The following is a 22,845-nucleotide window of genomic DNA, read 5'->3' on the forward strand; positions in this document are numbered from 1 at the left end:
AAGTTAATTTTTAATATATATACGATAAAATATACTATAAAATATAATTTGTAAATCTTGTAACTTTTATAATAGTCAAGTTATATGCAAATAATACATTGCTAAGATGGTCAGTAGCAATTGAAGGTATAGTGTTGATATATTGATGAACATGAATCTTTATTACTCCATTAATCATTAATGAGTAGCCACCATTTTATTAGATTATTTTATTTTAGCCACTAGAGATTAGTGAAATATGATAATGTGAGCTAGAATTTTGAGTAATTTCAATAAATATGTAGTTTACTAAACACTATTTTATTTGGGCTAAAGAAATCACCTCTCTTTAAGATGATGTTCCTCCAGTTTGCCATTAACAAAGAACCTAAGATATTTTCCCAGGTTTATGGACTCAAGGCCAGCATGTAATGGGCTCTGGATCTCCCTGCCCAGTATGGCTTAGTTCGTGGGGGAATTTACAGGCAGGGTCAGCAGATATATGAATCCCTTCCCTCACCCCCAACACCAGGTCCACCTACATCCTTTATTTTTAAAAAATATATTTTATTGACTTTTCACAGAGAGCTAGAAACATTGATGTTTGATCAGCTGCCTCCTGCACACCCCCCACTGGGGATGTGCCCACAATCAAGGTACATGCCCCTAACCGGAATCGAACCTGGGACCTTTCAGTCCACAGGCTGAGGCTCTATCCAGGATTGTTTCCTGAAGGCAGGACAAGGAACCTGGAGAGATTTGAGCTGATAGAGAGCTTGTAATTGCGCGTCCATGTTTTGCTTTGTAAAGACTACCAATGCTGAAAGATGCAGTCTAAAATAATTAATAGAAGATCAATTCCAAATATTCCTTCTTCCCAGCATTATATCTAACTAAAAATGATTGTGAGGTGTGCTGTCAGCAATAGGATGCTGTCAGTCCTATCATTTCTCCGAGATGACAGCTCTATAACTCAGTTTTCTCAAGTGGATTAATTCATTGGATGTGCATTTTGTAAACATTTATTCTGCTCTCCGCACAGTAGAATCAAGCAATGTAAGAGCTGAAAGAGGCCTTGGGAATCATCTCACGCCCCCTGCCCCTATTATTTTTCTGTAAAAATCACAGTGGGAGTGTGACGCGTAAAATAGTTGCACAGCTTCTCATTTGCTGCCTTGTAATAGGTGGAAAAAATAAACGTGTCAATAGTTACATTGTGGTGTGGACCACAGCCTGCAGACATTTCTAAAGTGTGGGGGGTAGTTGGACCTGAACATTCTTAACAGTCACTAACTCCTTAACCCAGCTCATCCTCCTCAGGAGAAAGCACTGGATCATCAGGCAGGAGGCCGGGCCACACCTGGTCACACCTGGCTACATGGAGAAATCTGGCAATTCAATACACGGGATCTGTCTGAGCTCAGGTTTTTCAGCTGCAGAATGGAGAAAAACAATCCTTGTCCCCACAGTTAAAGGATGCCTTATTGTACAATATGTCTAATTAAAGTGAGGAACTGAGGAAATATCAGAATACCTCTTAGCCTTTGTACATGCTAACTGATTGCTATAGGGAAATGTGTGTCACTGTTAGGAAAGGGCAATTTAAATTGCCTTCTGAGAAAATCCTTTCTGATTTTTCTACGTAGTCTAGTTTGGTTTTGACAATAGATTGAGGAGACTTTAGTATGTGACCAATAAGTTGTTTTTTTTTTTTTTCATTTTAGACTACTAGAATTTTCATATTTCTCTGTTTGGAAAAATTAAAAAAATAAAATTGCCCTGACTGATTTGGCTCAGTGGATAGAGCATCAATATGCAGACTGAAGGGTCCCAGGTTCAATTCCAGTCAAGGGCATGTTCCTTGGTTGTGGGCACATCCCCAGTACAGGGTGTGCATGAGGCAGCTGATCGATGTTTCTAACTATCTATCCCTCTTCCTTCCTCTCTGTAAAAAAAAATCAATAAAATATATTTAAAAAAAATAAAATGTCTCATTCCTGAGTTAATTGACCAGAAAGATGAAACAACTCTTCCTGAAACTGATGGTCATGCCCTTAGAAAACTAAAAATAGCTGAGGCAATTAGTTAAATTAGGGGGAAAAATAAATGTTCAAAATAGGATAGTGAAGAAAAAAGCAATAAGAAATCTTTTATAATGGAAGAAATTTAACAGTAAGGAAGATATGCTATTTTTGGCTATATATAAGAGAACTATATTCTTGATTCTTTTTTCTTTTAGCTCACTGAAAGATGGAGTGACTGACTGTGGTTTATGAATTGATCTGATCTTCATTTGTTGATGACATTTTAAAAGAGTCTTTGGAAATGCACACAATCAATGGTTTTGTTGTTGGCAGGGTGTCCTCTGTGTCCCCACCTGTTACTGACGGAAGTGGAACTCTTCAAGTGCCGAGGAGTAAAAATGTCCTGAGGCCCCCACAGGAGGATGAGGTATCGTGGGAAGCTTCATTTCTGTGGAATTAAACCCCTGGGTTTTCAAGGCCCCATCTCCCTCCATCCGGCAGTGGAAAAGGCCCCATTTGACTTCAGCGGGGCTAAGATCAATGCCGGGCCCAGAGGAGTTTCCACTTCAATAGTCCAGCACCTGGTTTGCTTAACTTGTATTCTCAGCTGCAGTCCATGGTGTGTGTGTGTGTGTGTGTGCTGCATGGCTCTAAACCATGTGGCTTCTAGGTCCACATGGCAGGCTAGTGCGAGTCACAGAGCAAGTGAGTGCAAGGAAGCAGGAGTGAAGCAAGAGGAAAGACAGAACTCCTTTGTCTCTGGATTATAACCAGGAGTTTAACCAATGAACTCTTTAGGATTTCACTTACTTGCAGTGACTCCACCTTCCTAGCCAATGATCTTCGTTCCCCAGGCTAGACTGACAAGCAAACACCTTCCCTACATCATCCTAACTTCACTGAACATGTGTGCATTTCCCCCTTTGTTGGATCCCTTTCCCAGTGATTTATAGGGAATGGACCGGTAGTTCCCTGTGGAGCATGAAGCTGCCCAGACAACCATGGTTATAATGTCTAGCATTCTCTTTGCCCTCTTCCTATATTAATATTAGCTAGCTAGTTAATACTTATGATGCTTAGAAATTGTTTTCAATTATTTTCCCCATCACCATTTATTCCCTTTATGCCCTCTCCCACTTCCACCACATCCCCTGACACAATCACCACAGTGCTGCACGCTCTCTCTCTCCCTCTCTCCATATATATATATATATATATATATATATATATATATATATATATAATTTTTTTTTTTTTACTCAATCCCTCCATCCACTCAACACCCCACCACTACCAACTACCAACACCAGAGTTGTCTGCCTGCCATCTTTCTATGGGTCTGTCTTTATTTTGCTTGGTAATTCAGTTTGTTCATTAAATTACACACCAGTGACTTTTGCTTTTGACCTAACCATGTACTATCTCCAGATATTAGTTAGGCATTGAACATTAAAAACTGACTCCCAAGTTGGGCTTGCATCAGACCTACCTAGTTGCCAGAGCACAGAGCCTATCCTAAAACTATGGAACCTCAGGCCTTCTCTGGGATTATTCTATTCAAATATATAAGTTAAAAATGTGTCTTGGAAATGGGATATTTTGTCCAAAAGTCAGGTTGTATTCTGAAATAAGAAGGAATGGCCTTGTTTTTATTAGTTATTGATTTTAAAGTCACTTTCCTTCTCTGGGTTTAGTTTTCTATTCTGTAAACTCAGTATGATGAGCATCATCTCATAGCTTACAGAAAAGCCAAGTAAAGGGAATGGAAGAACAGGGGGAAATGACAGTGGATGGCTATTCCGAACACTGTCAGATAGTGTCCCCCTGTAAAGAGGACAACTTCCGTCTGGACCCCTGATTCTTTTGGCGTCTCAAATGTAAGTGCTTTTATTGTGCCTCTAACACTATAACTGAAAGTGGGTAGTATATCTGATTCTTTCTTCAGTGCAGAAAAAAAATGCAGATGTAGTCATTTTCTTTAGAACACCCTGCCCTTATACTTCTCTTCAAATATGAGGATCCAATTTCAAATGCAAGGTCTAAGCAGCAACTCCATTTAATTCTTGGAGCCAATACAAAGTGACAAAGAAATGGAAGTTTCCTGCTGATGTGCCTCTGTAGGAAATAAATTCCTATGGAAACAGAGTTTCTCCCCTGAGTAAGGGTCAAGGCCCTTCCTATGTTGTTCTGGACCTCCCTTTATCATATCAGTAATCACCATGGAAATATTGCATTTATCCCTTTGTAAATCTCCTGTGTTATGAGAGCCCTGAGAGTAGGGCATTAAATATGATGAAACAGAGATTCCAAATCAGTTGATCACTACAGCATAGCTTGTGGCTTATCTAGTGAGACAATGGGTTTGCCTAGTTGCTTTATGCTCCCTTTTTTTCATTTCCCCATAAAAATCTCATTCAACCTCATATATTCCTCTATTCCTTCCCATATACTTATCTCTGTTGTTTCAAAGCCTAAAGATAGAGCTAATTCTCACAAGAGATGGTGACTCTTGAATTTAACCAGGAGGGGTAGATGAGGGTCTCCTTTTCTGGTACATCTAAATTCTCTAAAAGTAGACATTGAAAAGTAGCAGTTGAAATTATGCATTGAGTATTAATTATTTAGCTAAATTTTCCCATCAGCGTTTGATTGAGAACTTTCATGCTTTGAGTAAATATATTCTGTAGGAAAACATAGCATCATGGAAAAAACACAGTCCTTATATGAAAAATAGATTTTGACCTTCAGTCTTCACCTTCTTAATATATTTCCAGAGTATTTTGCTTGCATGGCTCTTTTGTAATTGTCCATTACCCAAAGAGTCAGAAAAGAAAGATTGTAGTCTTGGGAATGTATAAAGAAGGGATTCAATTTGCATAATTAGAAAGCATCGTGTAGCTTTCCCATCAGACTATATCAAAACTCTCATTTTCCTGTCATTTTTTGTCAAGCCAGCACACTGTTACTATGCCTACCTATTGTCACCTGACTAAGTCTTCTGCTATTATCTATATCATCAAAGAGAATTCAACTGCTGCTGTTCAAGGAGCATGTCATTCCTTGCTCCTTATCCTGAGTGCACACAGTGACATATTTAACTAGGGAAACACCATTATGTTTGCCAAAAAGCCCTCCAGCAATGATAATGTTAGGTTAAGGGAGATGAATAGAAAGCCTAGTTACAGTCAATCACTTAGTGAGCTCTTAAGTATATTTACCTAAAAGAAATGTCAACCCAAAAGGTAAGTATAATGAATGGAGCACATGCACACATGGGATAGAATAAATAATAGATACAAATGCTCAGTGACAACATATGGACTCAGAGTTCTATGAAAGTTGTTGGCATGTTAAAATTAAAGTCCATGTTGCAGTATTTCCCTTGTGAAGAAATGATAAGTGTGAGGTATTAGAAAACATTTATTTTTCATTTTATATTCTGAAATAAGAAGGAATGGCTTGGTTTTACCATTGTATTAAGCAATAAAGAGAGTTCAAAATGGTCCAAATGTGGAGATAAGCCCTTCAAAGATAGGTTAGCTGTCAAATTGTCTTTGTTTTCCTGAAGATTGTGACCATATCAAGTATTTTAAGAAAACCAATAAAATAACATTGCTTACTAGTGGGGAAAGGGGAAGCTGGGGAAGGCACTTAGTTGAAAAAGAAAAGACGCAACTAAATGTAGATGGGAAAAAGACACGAGCATGTAAAATGAACTCAAAACACCTTGTACTACTGTATCCATGACACCTTATTCACACTCCAGCCAGCTTCAATACCTCCAATCAACATGCCCTCTAGTTCACAGGCACTGTTGTCTACTTTTTCTCCTTGAGACATACAACGTTGCAAAGCCTGGCAAAATTATTTAATTTTTCTGTGCCTACATCAAAATATCCCTAAAGGAGCTGACCTCCATCACCTGGATAGATTCTGAGAAGAGAGCACTTTTGATCTACATTGCTAATGAGAGGGAAAGTGTTATTGAGAATAAGACAACAACTTTTAAAACTTTCTCTTCCCTATAGTTGAAGGCATATTCATTTCAAATTAATGAACTTTTAAAAATAAGCTGTTTCCTTTGATGTCTAAGTCAGAGGAAAACCCATGTGCTCCTACATGCATTGTGTACATGAGAGGTTTTCTTTGGAATTTATCAGTGCTGAACCAGCTTGCTATGGCTAGCTAACTCATACTCTATACAAAGAAGTGTCCAAGAATAATAATAGGAATTATCACAGTTATGACTGAGCAAATACCTCCATGTTCTAGGTATTATACTCTGTAATCACTTTTGCCTGAGTGGGATCATCCTGCTCTTCTTCCCATATAAGTCAATCATTAATTATACCCAATTTCCACTAATCCATCTCTTACAGGTTTTGGCTTTTTATTCTCATACATTTGGACTCCGTTCCCTTCCCATTTATTATAACTGTCTCTTGTGATGAATGACAAGGGTAGTCTATTCCAGCTGAAAATTTTACTAATGGTTGATGGTTCCTTTTTTTTTTTTTTAAATCTGCACAGCACTATGGCCCTTCTGTTAATTCTTTAGCAAGTGTTTTCTGATAGAGAAATGATTATATCTGGAATGAGATGCCTATCAGACAGTTGTCGTTTGTAATTGGCTGGAGCCCTTCATATTTAATCAGGAAGAAGTAGGAGGGAGGTAATGGGTTTTGCTGAGTCTGTTTGTGAGGGATATATTTTGCCTCAAATTCTGCACACCGAACTATTGGAAAGGAGAATTCAATGAATTGCTCTAAATTTCTTCTGCTGGAAGAAGAGAATGTTTGGGAACACATACTTCCCTCCCCTGTTTGCTACATTTTTCACTCCTCCCAGCTGTCCCCAGAAATGTTGCTTGGCTCTACACAAATGTTTTACTAATTCCGGGAGGCAACATGGCAGGTGAAGAAACAGGAATTATAGGACACAGACTTAGGTTTAAATCCCAGGTCAATCCTGTCATTGACAATTTATTAACCTCTCTAAGCACCCAATTTCTCATCTATAAAAAGGAGATTTTAATATACACTTTGCAAGGGGATTATAAAAAATATAATGAAATGACATAAGTGAAATACATAACATAGTTTTCAGATCATAAAAGATGCTCAATATATGTTTAGTTCCCTATTCTCACTCAATCATTTTATAGGTGTTGCTTATGCTTTTTTTTTATGCTTTGTTGTCATGCAACCCAAGAATATCACAGAGCGCCTTCAGTGCTCTCACTGGGCTAGGTTAGATTAATTTTGTTGATTATACACCTAGAATTCTTTTTACACTATGTACAGATTTTAGAGTGTGCTGATGGCATGCTGTTAATGTTATGTCATAACTTTAAGCTACTGAGAGAGAGTTCATGGGCATGAAAGGTGATTCTTGTCAGGACAGTGACATAAGCTATTTGGGAGCTCAAAGACTGACAGCTCCCTGAAAGGCAGCAAGTGAAGGTGTAATTCACCCATGCTTAGAATGAACACCAGTAATAAAGGACAGATACCATTGAGAAAAAACTATCTACTAAATGTTATCCTTGTGCTTCTAAATGCAGAATGACTATGTTTGCTAGGCAGAGGTGTGGGAGATGCTACCTTAGGTTTATGAGATAGTGAGACAATCTGCTGCTCTCAGCCTAGTAAGAGTGTGATTTCTCTTCTTTAAACAACTCCTGAGAATTTGCTGCTCTACCCTGCAGGTAGAAGAATTAGAGGCAAGCTGAGCCATTCAGATTGTAATGTAGAGAATTCAAGATTCAATTGTTGGTTGGAGTGCTTTTTTCAATGGCAGCTGATGCTAAATGGAACTGCTTGGTACTCCTAAGTGTCTCAGAGATGGAGAATGCACGTCCTACACCACCTAATGCTTTCTCTATCCTTCTCCCTCCTTCCCCAACTCTTTTCCTCTCCCCTTCTTTCTGCCCTTTCCTCAAAACAGAAGAGACAATCATTGGGTGGATGTCTGTAACTAGGCAATAGTTCACATCCACTTACCACCACCACTTCAACAACATGGCTAGAGCCCAAGTTCTCCCCACTTGCCCTTTTGTGCCTTCATTTTTCTCTGATATGGAGAGAGAATCAATGAGATGAGAAGTTGCTTGACCTAAGAGGAATATGTCCTGAACCCTACTCTCCAAGAGATTCCTAGAGAGAGAGTAAGATTCCAGGAAAAGATGCTGCTTGATGCATCTTGACAGAAAAGGCCATAGATAACCTCACAGATTTCAGAGTGATGAAGACTTTAGAATAATAAACAACATAAACTGATAAACAAAAACAGAGACAGAGAAACATTGATCAGACCATCAAACCTCAGAGGAAAAATAGGGGAGGGTGGGGGTAAGGGGGAGAAATCAGCCAAAGGACTTGTATGCATGCATATAAGCCTAACCAATGGACACAGACAATAAGGGGTGAAGGCATGTGTGTGGAGAGAGTGGGGGCACATATGTAATACCCTAATAAATAAATTTTGAAAAATACTTTAGAGGGCTCCTCATGACTCCAACCCCCTACTTTTCATGCCCTCTAATCCTTTTCCTTTGAGTGAGAGCAGGAACTCTGACTTACTTATGACCAATTGAATTGAACAAAGGTGATGGACCATCACTCTTGTGATAATATAAGATTGAAACACATCTTGCTGGGAGACTCTTTCCCTTGCTTCCTTTGGGGAAGCAAGAGGCCATGTTGGGAAGACCAGATAACAGTCAGCAAAACTGTTCAACACCCACAAGGAAATCAACGCTCTCCTCAACCATATGAACTTAGAACTTGTACCTGAGCCTCAAATGAAGTTGTAACCCGAGCTGACACCTTGATGGCAACCTTATGAGACTTTTAATCAGAGGGCCCAAGGAAGCTGAAAAAAGGTGACATAATAAGCAGGAATTGTGGCAACACTGTTATGCAGCACTAGATAATTAACAGAGAGAACACAAATGGAAAGAGGAAAACAAACCTGAAAACCAGGTAGAAAGGGATAGGTAGAAGGAACACTTCAGCTACAACTGATTATTGAGAAGTAGGAACAAATTTTTTTTTCCACAGACTGTGATCCTTGGAAAGGAGCCTCAGAAATGGAGTTTTATTAGACAGTGCTCTTGAGATCAACACCTGTGGAAGGGCGGTGGAAGAACTGGCTAGGACAGAGGGAAACATGGAGTTGTTGTACAAAACCAATAAAGGCATCAGCCAACCCCATAAACTCCAGAACTAGCAAAACCTTTCAAAGATAACATGCACTGGACAAGGATAGCTGAGCTTTGTTATTGCCACAGTGAATTGTCACTGAATATATGCAGCCCCATGAAAATCAGGACTGTGGGTAATGTGGCATCAACTGAAAGCTTTCTTCTGACAGTAGTCTTGGCAACTGGGACTATCTTCCCTTCTTTGATTCTTTCGTTTTGTTTTCAAATATATTTTTATTGATATCAGAGAGAAAGGGATATATATATATATGTGTGTGTGTGTGTGTGTGTGTGTGTGTGTGTGTGTATACACATATATATACACATATATATATACACACATCAGTGATGAGAATCATTGATTGGCTACCTCCTGCACGCCCCGCATCAAGATTGAGCCCTCAACCCACACATGTGCCCTGACCAGGAATCAAAGTGTAACCTTCTGGTTCATAGATGGACACTCAATCCCTGAGCCACACAGGCTGGGCTAACTGTATTTGAACAGGGATCTGGACCTGGCATCACCATATTCATTACAGATACACAGCTGCATGAACTTATGACTGAAGCACAAGCTTTATACCACCTTCTCCTGTCTACAGAGGCTCCCTCTAACTCTGACACTGCCTCAACAATGAGATGATCTCAAATTAATGATTTACACCCTGTCACCAAGTTGGAATAGAAAAATCAATCTCTAAACCTAGTTGTTATAGAAAAGTTAAAGCCCCTGCAAGTCTGACTGAGCTCATGGACTGAGGCTCCACAGCTGTTGCAGTAGCTATTTTATTTATACCAGGAGCACAAAAGATGGCAGTATCAGTTCCCAATAGAGGAACTAAGAGAGAGTTGGTGTGTGAGAAGGAACTGGTGGCACTCTCATAAAGAGAGATTGAAGAACACCAAATGAAGATACAAGTACAAATGTGCAGGCAGGGTTAAGGTTAAGGGGACACAAGAGAGACATCTAGTATCCTGGGGCAAATGAGAACATAATGCCACTACCTTTCTTAGGCTGGTAAAGTCAGGATGAGGAAGTCATAACTGTAACTCAACAAAAAAAAGGGTTATTACAATGCAGGAGTTGTGGCTTTAGACAGAAGAACATAGACAGTTCCCCCCAATAAAATACCCAAAACAAAAAAACCTATATATTTCCCCTCCCAATCTCACATCTCCTGACAATACCTCCCATTGCCCAAAATCAACAAGTCTGAGGGCAACGAGCTCAGATCATGCATCCCAATGTTGCTAATATCCCAGGTCACTGAGCATCATGAGTGGTTCTGAAGAGGTAAATTGGAAAACAAGCGCCATGGGATGGAAATTGAAGGAGAACATCTTAAGCTAAGGAAATAAGATGAATAAAGGCAGAGAAATGGGAATTTTCAGAACCTGTTCAGTAAGTAGTCTGATGTATTTGACATATGAGCACCTTGGGATGGTAGATTGATTTACAGCAGACTTGGTTCAGGAAGGAAGAAGAGGGAGGAATTGAGAGGATCCTGGTTCAGAGGCTCACATCAGGAAATCCAGCAGATGGTAACAAAATAGGACAGGACTAATTTCTGTATTGTAATCCAACAGTCTTATCCTCAGTATTTACTTCTAGGAATTAGGATTGGAGAAGGTGACTGGTCTGGTGATTTTCTATGTAGTAATGAATCATCTATAATAATAAAAGGGTAATATGCTAATTAATGAATCATCTATAATAATAAAAGGGTAATATGCTAATTAGACCAGATGCCTTCCAGATGTCATTCTGGACATCCTTCCTGACCAAGCTGAGGCAGAGGGAAGCAGCCCAGGTCCAGGGTGCCTGCTGGCAGCCAGAGGAGGGAAGCTTGGGTCCCAGGTGCCAGAGAGAAGCCAGTGCTGGCAGCCAGGGAAAGGAAGGCCTACCCGTGCACGAATTTTTGTGCATCGGGCCTCTAGTATAATAAGTTTGTATTGATTTGCACTTGGCCATCCCCATCAAGTTCTACACGTTCTGTTACTTAATGTTTTCATCAGAGAACAGAATGCTAATCATTGGTCTGGATGACTCCGATTTTCCTTCTATGTTGAAGGATGGGAAAGGCTCCAGTAAATGGGATATGCCAGGTGCTTCCACACCGTTGCCAGGTGGGAAAAGTTCTGTGTTGGGGCTAAAATCACACAGACGAGTGTTGCAGCTAATTAATTGGAAGACAACCAGTCCCTCCCAGCATTATTGCTTTTCTGGCTTTTCACACCCATCGTGTCAACACACGTTGCCCCAGTCTGTTAACTCATTCCTTTGCTAGAGATCTAACATTAATTTACCAACAGGTTGCTAAACCTTTCTCCATCTTTTTTAGTTGTTTTTTTCTTCTTCTTCTTCTTTGATATTTGTAATACCCCTTGGGGCAATATCCCTTTAGAATTCTATTGACATACACTTCCTCCAGTGCACAGCATGTCAAATTTTAAAATGGTTACAGTTTCCTTCTGAAACATGCCATTTCATTTTTTTATATTTTCTTCTCTTTTAAAGATAGGACATTAGTTTCGTTGACAACTATGTGGTGCCAAGCTCTCTACTGTAGTGCTATGTACATTCATTTGTGAACTTGCTTCTCACATAAACCTCACAAAGAGAGTACTCTGTCACACTTTTTTCATACAACCATATGGTTCAAAGTGATCATGTAATATGTCCAAAAATCACATAACCAAGTTGTTTTAGAGTCAGCATTTAAACTCAGGTCTCTCTTTTCCCCTATGCCAGTGGTCAGCAAACTCATTAGTCAACAGAGACAAATATCAACAGTACAACGATTGAAATTTCTTTTGAGAGACAAATTTTTTAAACTTAAACTTCTTCTAACACCACTTCTTCAAAAATAGACTGGCCCAGGCCATGGTATTTTGTGGAAGAGCCACACTCAAGGGGCCAAAGAGCCACATGTGGCTAGAGAGCTACGGTTTGCCGATCACGGGCCTATGCCAAACGTTGTCAAGTCCTTTACCATTTTTCTTTGCTTTTCACAGGTAGTGAATATGCCCATTCTTAGAAGAATATGGAAACAAAAGTCATGAACTTTTTAGTGTGAATATATTATTAACTCTTTCAGAGTATTTACATTTCATATGAGGTCTTAAAAAAAAAAAAGAACTAAAAATCTAAGACTGCTTTTCAGACTTTGCAATAGGCTGCAGCAGTTACTTTTGGATAAAGAGGTCTTTGGGGCATTCAGAATTTAGTTGGCAGCTCCCAATCTTCCCCAGGGAACTAATTTGTTTCATCAGTAAGAGTTGCCAGAGACTGAGCATTTTGTTTTGCACAGCAGTGTAACACTTCACTGTCCTGAACAGGATATGACTCAGTTTTCACCATGGTCTTAACTCATTGCTGAAAAGGAGTGCTGTGGACTATCACCACCAGCAGTGGTCAAAGTCCCATCCTCTTACACACACAGTGACACACGTGACTTGAGACTTTCTATGTTACCAAAATACCAAGTTGTCTCCCTGGAACCATACGAAGTTCAAGACTAAAATTCTGATTTTTTAATACTTTTGGCCTGGGGGGGGGGGGGGGAAACTCGCAGCGACTGTAGAGATTCCTTTTTTATATCAGGCCTTCCTCCAGAAATATCCCTCATTACTATGTCAGAGGTGTCTAGATAATGTTCATCCTATCCGTTAGTTTTTTTTCCCCTTTCAGTTATATATTATTCAGTTCCTAATTTTTTAATTTAATTATCTCCATCGTTATTGAAATATAATTGGTATATATTAATACTATTGTATAAGTTCAAATTGGGCAATGTGATTATGTGATTTTTAATAGTTTCTAGTTATGTGATGAGATTCTAATTATCAATATTATGTTTGCAATTACTTGAGTATATTAATCATGCAGCATTCTGAAGATGATATAAATAACTCCATATCTAACTCTCTAGGAGTCAATTTCCACTGTCCTTTCAAAAACTTTCCAGTTTACATTGAATCTGACCTTCAAATGTATGCCTGATTATTTTTGACTAAGTGGTGACTAAGCATTGTTAGAGAAATAATGAAAAGCTCTCTATAATAGTATAGTATAGTTTTGGGGAGAATTTGCTTTTATCTATGATATACAGCTAGATTAGGAAAAAGCAACTAAATCTATGGACTGATAAGATTCACAACTTAGATTCAGTACTTTTGAAGGATGATCTTTATCTGAATCTTCCTTAAAAGTGCTCTCCTCTTTAGAAATTCCTGAATTTTGATTTTTATTCCTGTGAACCCACCGAAAGTTCTACTTAGTTCTTTGGATTTAACCATCCATAGTCAGCTCAAGGGGAAGAGTAATACAAAATATTTAGTTTAAGTTTTGGGGCATCTTTTCTCCTCTCAATATTATCCAAACACATACATGCTATCTTGGTAGCTCTACCAATTCCTCAAACAACTTATTTCCATCAAATCTAGCTTTTTTTACTTGTTCTCAGAGGAGAAAGGTCTGGCTTAGAACTCCCTGTTTTATCATTGCCTGAAGCAGAGTTCCCTGTTTTGTTTTCAATTAAAGAGAGGTCTGAGTGAAATTAACACTTTTAGTTGTATAATTATGAATATGTAATTCACTTGTGAATATGAATACTCACCCTATTCTCGGTGGTCAAACAGAAAAAAAATTTCAATTCTCAGTGACCAAAGCCCAGTTTTACCTAGGTGCAAAAGAGCACTTAGGTAAAACCCAGTATTCTACTATCCTACTTCCTCCTAACAATGGGCCAGAATTACCCACAATGTAATGATAACAATATATCCCTATCCCCATTTATATATACACACCTGTGTGTGCATGTGTCTGCGCATGTAACAACATGCAGCAAGTAACTGCTATCAGAGAAGTTTATAAGTAAGGGGATGCTATTATAAAATGTCTGAATAGCCCACAGCCCAAAAGCTATTCTTTAACCTATGCCAAAATAATGCATAAATTTCGACAACTGCAAAAGTTTTCTTGGGCAACGATGTGAATCTTTCAGCAACAAATATTTTCTTGGTTCTTCAGGGCATCTGTGCACTGGAGGAAAGCCATGTCTTCAGTGTGCTTGTGCATTTGCAAGCCAGCAAACAGAAACAGAAATAGCTAACACAGAAAGTTAAATGGATTAAACCCTTGCCAGGAGAACTCGCCGTTGAGTAGCTATCAAAGAGAATAACACTTTCTGTACTATTACAAACAAATAATAGCAACAACAAATAGTACATGTATTGAGTGCTTCCTACAAATTGGAAATTCTAAGAGTTTATAAGCAGTACTCCACTTAGACTTTACAGTCATTCTATGAAATAACTGTTCCTTTTTTTTTCATCTTAGAAATAATAATGATGAAATTCAAAGACATCAACTCACTTGCCCAAAATCACACAGCTTATGAACTGCAGGTCTGCAAGACCCTAGGGCTATATTCCTAACTACTATGCTCTAGTCTATTTTAGTGAAGGCACCCAGCCATAAAATCACATGGCAAATCATAATACCTTAAAGAATGGATACACAGAGCTACTTCCTCCTAACAACAGGCCAGAATTACCCACATCTTGTAGTGATCAGCATATATCCCTCTCTCTATTTATATATGTATACACACATCTGTGTGCATGCATCTGCAAGTGTGTTTACCAGTGATAGTGTTGATAGTCCATTTACTTGTATAAATTCAGTCAATTTCCAGGCAACAATTTTGAAGTTAAATACCATGGTGCTGTATGAGCAGACAACTTTTTCATTTATTAATAGACAATCTCACTTGAGTGATTTAACCTTTTTCACCTACAAGTCAGTTTCCTCAGCTAAAAATATGAATGTGATTATTAATTATGATAAACTATATACCTGGTACATTGCAGGTATTCAACATTCTAGGTGTTGTTTTTACCTTAGAGAAACATGATTAAATTAGCATGCTACATATAAATTTAAAGATATCCCGACTTTATGGACTCCACTTGTCTGGTTTCCAGTCTTAGGGATGAGGAAAATACTCGAGCTGGGTACTTATGTGAGTGGGGCAGTGGGAACAGGTTGGATTTTCACTTGAAACAATACACCTTTGGGGGAAGCACTTAAGCCAGGGTCTAGGTCTGTATGGCAAACCCAAGTTTTAACTGAGCAAATGATGGTAAGCACTTGGACCAAAGGCCCTATATGGAATTCTAAAATGAAGCTAAAGAATTGATGCCAGAATGTGCTGTCAACCATGGTAGCAGTGGAAGCTATTCAGAACTAAAAGCTTGATCAAAAGATACTACATGGTAGCACATATACTGAAGGTGGAATGGTACAGAGAAGATTAGTATGGCCCCTGCATGAGGATGACATGCAAATTCATGAAGCGTTCCATTAAAAAAAAAAAAAAAAAAAAAAAAGATACTACATGTGTTCCTATTTCTTAGGCTCCAGGGAAGTGGAATGAGGACAAGGGACAGCGTGAGGCTGGAAAACTCTAAAAACCATTAAAGAACTTCGTGCCCACACTGGGTAAGCAGTGTAAGCACACCGCTTAACGAGTGCTGAGAAACAGTGCCAATTATTTTATAAATACATTATCAACATTATTCTGCTTTTACAAATTCAATAGTGCTGCCCGGCCTCTGTGGCTCTATGGTTGAGCATAAATCTATGAACCAGGAGGTCTCAGTCCTATTCCTGGTCAGGACACATGCCCGGGTTGCTGGTTTAATCCTCAGTATGGGACATGCAGGAGGCAGCCAATCAATGATTCTCTCTCATCATTGATGTTTCTATCTCTCTTTCCTTCGTCCTTCCTCTCTGAAAACAATAAAAATAGGTATTTAAATAAAATAAATTCAATGGTGCTTTGCCTGGTGATATAACACCAATCCATATCCTCTTCTGCTATCAGGAATGATATGAATAGATACCGTCTATGTATAAATAATCTGATTTTTAAATGTCTTATTTTTAGAAGAAGTTGGAAACTTAAGGTAAATATTCTCCTTATACAGACTTAGGATGTAGGTTGAAATATTTCAAAGATCTCTGTAGCTTTGAAAATACCAAACATCTAGATCCATTGCCTATGACCTCTGCCACAGGTCCAGCACCCGGGACAGCTGTGTGCCTCAGTAACCGCGGTTCATGTTACTTAGGCATTTTGCTTTTTAGAAGCCTGCTTTGTCCAGGAATGCAAACCTAGCTGCTATTGTCTTCGCCCATTTAAGTATTTTTATAAAGCATGTAGCATTATAACTAGTCATTAATAAAAAGGAATCTAAAATAAACAATATTTCCAACAACTGCAAATCTTTATTAACCTGTCTAAACATTCTATGTGAAGGTGTTTTCTCAACAATTCATTACTGAAAATAGCTTTCGGCAGGACAGACCTTCAATTCGCCCCTGGCTGGGCATCTCTGCCTCTACTCGCTAACAGCATTATGGGCTCCAGGACTGTCTGTAGGAGCCTTAGTAAACTTTTTATTTTTTGCTGCTCCTTTTACTGTACTGTTCTCAGTCCATTTGGAATGGGCAGGCTCAGTCCATTTGGAATGGGCAGGCTAGGATATTCGTGGCCTAGGAAACCTTCTCAATTTCTCTGGAAATATTATCAGTATAAGCAGTTATTATGCTTATTTGTCTGTTTGACTTTTTGTTTCAATTAAGATAATTTTGAAGTAGATCCAGTTATATATAGTTCAAGCTCTAGTCAATCTCCATGGCCGAGGCCCATGGTAGGCAAACTCTGGCTCTCAAGCCCACATGTGGCTTTTTGGCCCCTTGAGCGTGGCTCTCCACAAAATACCACAGCCTGGGTGAATCTGTTTTGAAGAAGTGGTGTTAGAAGAAGTTTAAATTTAAAAAAAATTTGGCTCTCAAAAGAAATTTTAATGGTTGTACTGTTGATATTTGGCTGTTGACTAATGAGTTTGCCAACCACTGGTCTAGGCAAAGTGCAGGCAATTTTTGGTATTCTATTCATAATATACCGGATCACTTCTTTGATGCCTTAGCTTTCCTGGAATCTGACAGGAAAAAGTAATGGCTGTCAAGCAAGAATGATTTTGTATAACCAATACACATAATAAAAAGAACAAGAACATAAATTAAATAGATATAATGTGATATATCTTGCATTTATTTTATTTTCTCTTGCTCTAAGCCCTCTACAATGAATGCCTGAACATGTCATGTGTGATTTCCATTATAATGTATTGGCACTGTTTTATAGGTGACATTTTTTTAAAAAACCGGTTTCTCTGCTTTTACTTTGTGTTCAGTTGAAATAGTAAAGAGTTGTTCCTTGATGTTTACTACCATGGAGAGTTAAGTGAAACGTGTCATAGGCGATGTGTACGATGTAGGCACAGCCGTATATCATCCCTGTGTCGTTGGGTTTTCATGTTTGAGCCATTTGCATGCTTTACTAGGAACACATTTTAAAATGATGGAAACATTGAGAATATGATACATGATTCACAATACACTTCTTGCGGCCTAAACAACATTTTTCTAACAGAAAGAAAAGGTTGACTTGTGGTATTAAATAGTGTATGAATTTATTTCTAGAGTAAACCATTTTATACTTTAAATGCAACATATTGACTTACTCTTGTGTGAATGTCAAAGCGAGGGAGGGTGGTCTTCAATTTTTAATTTTCCAGATTCTGGACTTACATTTTTTGAGATGCTATGTGTATTTAATGTATTTCAGTTCATAGGATTTTTACTTATTGTCCATCAGTAACCTTGGAGTAACCCCAGGAAGGTGGTTTCTATGAGGTACAACGTATCACACTATATAACAAGGAGGACATAGATGATCATTAGTTCCCATATGGCCCTTAGTCCTTTTCAGCACAAAACCAACTGTCTTCAGCAAGGTCTTTTTCTGCCAATTTCCCAAAAATTCTCTCCCTGTACCTTCGACTTCCTATTATGGACTTGCTGTTCTGGGCTGTCTTGCTAACTTTCACTTTCTCTGATTTCTACTTCTTCTATTAGTCCCTCAATGTGGGACATTATAATCCTCCCTGTCTTTGATCACATTCTTGGCTCTGTGTCTTTTCCAGCATAGAACATTACCTGGATGTTTTATGGGGCTTCTGATGTCAGCCATGTGCTCCCAGGGTCTTACCGCCTGGACTAACATCTGGCTGGAAATAGTTATTATACAATTGACACTTAAAAATCCATGCTTTACCAAGGAAATTTGTAGGCTAAAATCAACTAGAGATCCTTGAGCAATGTTTTCATGCTCATTATATGGGACAGGCTGGTGACCCATGCTACTTGCAGGGTGAGAATGACACATCTGGACTCCCTCTGAGAGGAGAAAAAAGACAAGCACAGCCGAAACCGGTTTGGCTCAATGGATAGAGCCTCTGTCTGTGGACTGAAAGGTCCCAGGTTCGATTCCGGTCAAGGGCATGTACCTTGGTTGCAGGCACATCCCCAGTAGGGGGTGTGCAGGAGGCAGCTGGTCGATGTTTCTCTCTCATTGATGTTTCTAGCTCTCTTTTCCTCTCCCTTCCTCTTTGTAAAAAATCAATAAAATATATATTTTTTTAAAAAGACAAGCACAAAGAGAATGATTCCCAGCAATTGGTTGATAAAGGGATTGCCAGCAATAAATTTAGGTCTGGAACTATTGTTCCAAAAGGGAAGAACTAAGATTTAAAAATGAGGAAGGCTTAGCAGTTCATATTCAAGTAGGCCTCAAAACTAGTCACACAGCAAGTGGGTGAGTGTTGGCCATTGAGGGGGTGAATCAACTGTGAAATGAGGTGTGGGGTGAGGAAAGCAGATTCTGCAAATGTGGGAGCCCCTTTGGGAAATGCATTTACAGGCCTCCATGGGGCATGCTTAAGCTGTGTTCTTCAAGAAACAAAGATAATCCAGACCCTAGTTGAAACTTTCCACAGGCTACACGTGACAATACTTGAGTCCCAAGTGTCCAATCAGCTCCTTATCAGTGTGCAAACGCCAGTTACTTAACCTCTCTAAGTGTCAGTCCTCCTGGGTAAATGTGGATAATAGAGTTGTCTGTATGCTCATCACAGCACCATTGTGAGAGTCAAATAAACAATGAAAGTGTAGGTGCTTTGAGGTGATAAAAAAGGTTTGTAAATATAAGCCACTATTATTAGGTTAAATCATATCATCAAGAATTCCTTTTGTACTTTATCCTTCATTTTGGAGGTGGGGGGAATGTTGAGAAGCTGACACCTGACTCTGCAGAATATAGCATTATCTGCTGAGCAACACAAAGACCAACATCAGAAAACACAATAATTAACTGTCCATTGACCTATGCTGGTGTAGACAGAAAATCAATAGGGCTATGCATATAAAAGGCAAGTTTCTTGCTAAAACTCCAGAGCAATAAAGAAATGCATTGAACAATTGAAATCTTTCGTGTCAGAGGAAAGAAGTAAGAGGACCTTGATGCAAAGCACTGGAAGATACCAAAAGCAAAATAATAGACACTTTTGCTGTTGCTCAAGGCCAAAGGGCTGAAAGTACAGTGCTGTTCCTTATCTAGGGCCTGCTCCTACCTGCCCTAAAGATTGTCATATTTTTTCATGTTCCTCAGAGCAGTTTCTGTACAATAACAGTATTTCTCAGGTACTCTAACACATGACTACCAGTGAACCATTCCCATACTCTTCCCAAAGAAACAGAGCAGAGAGCAGGCAAGACATGAAATGCTCTTTAGGCTAACACACTCTCACCAAGCCTTTCTGGTGCTGCAGAATTGTCACAGCCTGTCCCCATGGCGAGGGTAGGGGACAGGAGGGAATCCACTTTTATTTCAGCAGCCCATGGACTATATTCTATTAGAAATATCCCATACTTATACTTTACATTTTAATTTTGCAGATATGCATGAATATGTGTATGTGTGTATGCAAGTATTTTGTTGGTGTTAGAAAGCTTTAGGCAGGAGCAAGGCTCCTTCAGGCTATCATAGGTTCCACCTGGACTTCCTGGCCTCTCCATGTAAATTATAATAAATCCAAGTTTGACAACCGCTAGGCCCAGTAAGTGTATGTTGTACCTTCTTTCTCTCTCTTTCCTCTCTCCCCGCCCCCCCCCCGCCCTCTCTTTCTTTCACCCTCTCTCCTTTCCTCCCTCCCTCCCTCTCAATGAATTATGGTCCTTAAAACAGAAGATCTGACCTACACCATCCTTGTCAGCAGCCCCATCATATCATCTCTCACTGCTTTTATGTTATTCTGAAGCCTTTCCCATGACCTAACACATTATATTTATGTTCCTGTGGCCTGTGTTTCCTCAATACTATTTGTAATTCAGGAAGGCAGAGGTTTTCCTCCACTGTATTCCCAGCACCTTTCCAGGCATCAGCCGTGTAAAAAGTGGGCAGTAAATATTGTTGAATGGCTGAATGAATGAGCTCTAAGAGCTTGTGTCTGTCACTATCATATGTTGTCCGTCACTTTTGACTTTTGTTTTTTAATTATTTATGTAACCGTCTTCTTTGCTATTAGAAAGTAAGCTCCTTAAGGACATAAACCCAATGATTTTCAACTTTATGCCCGGTTATTCTAGGAAATTGAATGCAAATGGCTTAGTTAATGTTTTAGTAAATGAGCCAACAAGATTTCTAAGTTAACCTGTATATGATGTGAAAATAGACCCAAGCATGTTTTTAGTTGTTTCTTTGTAGGAAAATGGATTGTAGAAGAATAAATTTAATTAGAAATGATAATCCATAGCTTTAAAGCACAAATATTCCACCGTCACGTTTGTGTTTTTTTTTTTTCATCCTAAATTTTGCCTTCTGATCCTTTTAGACTAAAAGCCCACTGAATTAAGAAGCCAGATGATGCCATCAAAACCCCATCTATGCAAGAAACAGCTGCTCTGAACTCTTTGCTCCTTGTTGTTAGGTTGTCCCGAGTATGAAGGATGGCACAAGAATGCCTTGTGTAAAAGTAAGTCTGTCTTCTCATCCTCCTCTGATATTCTAACACAACTGTAGCTAAATATTTCTTCTTTAGTCTTTACTGTACTTCTCTATGCACTTTAAACTACTGGATACTCCTCTTCTCACTTGCTAATTTTTCAGTGTTGCATTACCAAAACTTTGCTGCTACCTCTGAATTGTTGAAAGGTTATTCTTCCAGTAACTTCTGTGTTAGTCCAGAAACTAAATTCCTGGGTCAATTTATGTTTGTGAGTTCCGGTGGTAAGTGCTAGTGGAATTGGTGAATGAATTTATCGATTTTTCTTTAAACCACTGCTATTTCAGCAATATCTTTGGGGTTTTGCAATAAAATGTCCTAAACTATTTTCCCACTCTCTGGACAAAAAGAAAAGTGTTTAATATTAACTATTCAATATGTGAATGGAAGAATTAGCCCTCTAAACATGCCATTACAAGTTGCACCTCATTGATCTTTATTTTAATGATTTTAGTTAGTTTATCTTTTTAAAAAATATTTTTCAGAAATTTGGCTCAAAATAGCTAGTAGGAAAATAAGGAAAAGTATTTTTTTATTTGCTAAAATAAAACTATATATATATTACAGCTTAAGCAAGTGATAGGGGTAATGATTAAAGTGTGTGTATGTGATCCTGGATTGCAATCTAATTGAAAATTATTAAAATAATGAGGAGTTAAAGGCAGAATTATTAGCATTATGCTTTTTGTTGCAAGTAGCTCTCTTCTAATATAGGGTTGGTTTTATTACAAAGCAATTTTGCTAGAGACTGGCTTAATGAGAAAGAACTGTCAATTAATCCAAACTATCTGCTTCCCACTAAGTTCCTACAGCCCTGGGACAGAGCCTCCAGTTCACGTTTGCTTGATAGACATAAGCCTATCAAGGAATCTGGTGAAATCAACCATGACATTTGGGTTAATACAGAGATTAACACTGAATATTTGTGCGGTGTTTCTTTGTGGAGCTAAGTGAGATTATGATAGCCCTGACTATGCTGAGTGTTATGGTCACCCAAAGGTTAATTTGCATGAAGTTTGAGGATTTGCCAGGGAAAATGTTTTTCTCCAGAGAATGAGCAGCCCAGCCATGACACTCTGATTTAATCTTTGGAGTAGATAAAAAATAAAATAAATGCATAGTAGGGCTTTGGCACCTGTATTCCTTCAACCCAGACCTTTTGAGTTCTTACGTAAGTGAGTCAGTGTTTACATATATAAACCCAAGAAATAATCAAAGGTGGAAATTATTTGACAGAGAAGAACTACACGGAATGACTCTAATACTGTATCACCACAGAGTTCTAGTGGATACCACAGGATAAACTAGAAAAGTGAGCACATATAAGAATTCCCTATTGGACTGCTAGAAATAATTATGTAGACCTTGACTTCACAGAGACCGAGTTTGGAGCATGAACTGATATAAATGGGGACCATTAATTTAAGTCCTGAAAAATTAAGGTTGTAGTAGAATTATAAATAAAAGTATAATTAAGTCACTGGAAGAGGTAAGCTAAAACAGACAGAAACAGTATGGGGTCATAATGTGAAGGACAAGATGTGCTGGATTCTAGAGTATGAAGCAGAAAGAGGTTCAAGGACATATACCAGGAAGGATTTATTGATCTGTGTTTCAGAGATTAGTTGGGTAGAGAGTGTTGGAGAGGCAACTTAGGCAAAT

This window comes from Pipistrellus hanaki (assembly GCF_964339955.1).
Source record: "Pipistrellus hanaki genome assembly, chromosome: 12".
Taxonomy (NCBI): domain Eukaryota; kingdom Metazoa; phylum Chordata; class Mammalia; order Chiroptera; family Vespertilionidae; genus Pipistrellus; species Pipistrellus hanaki.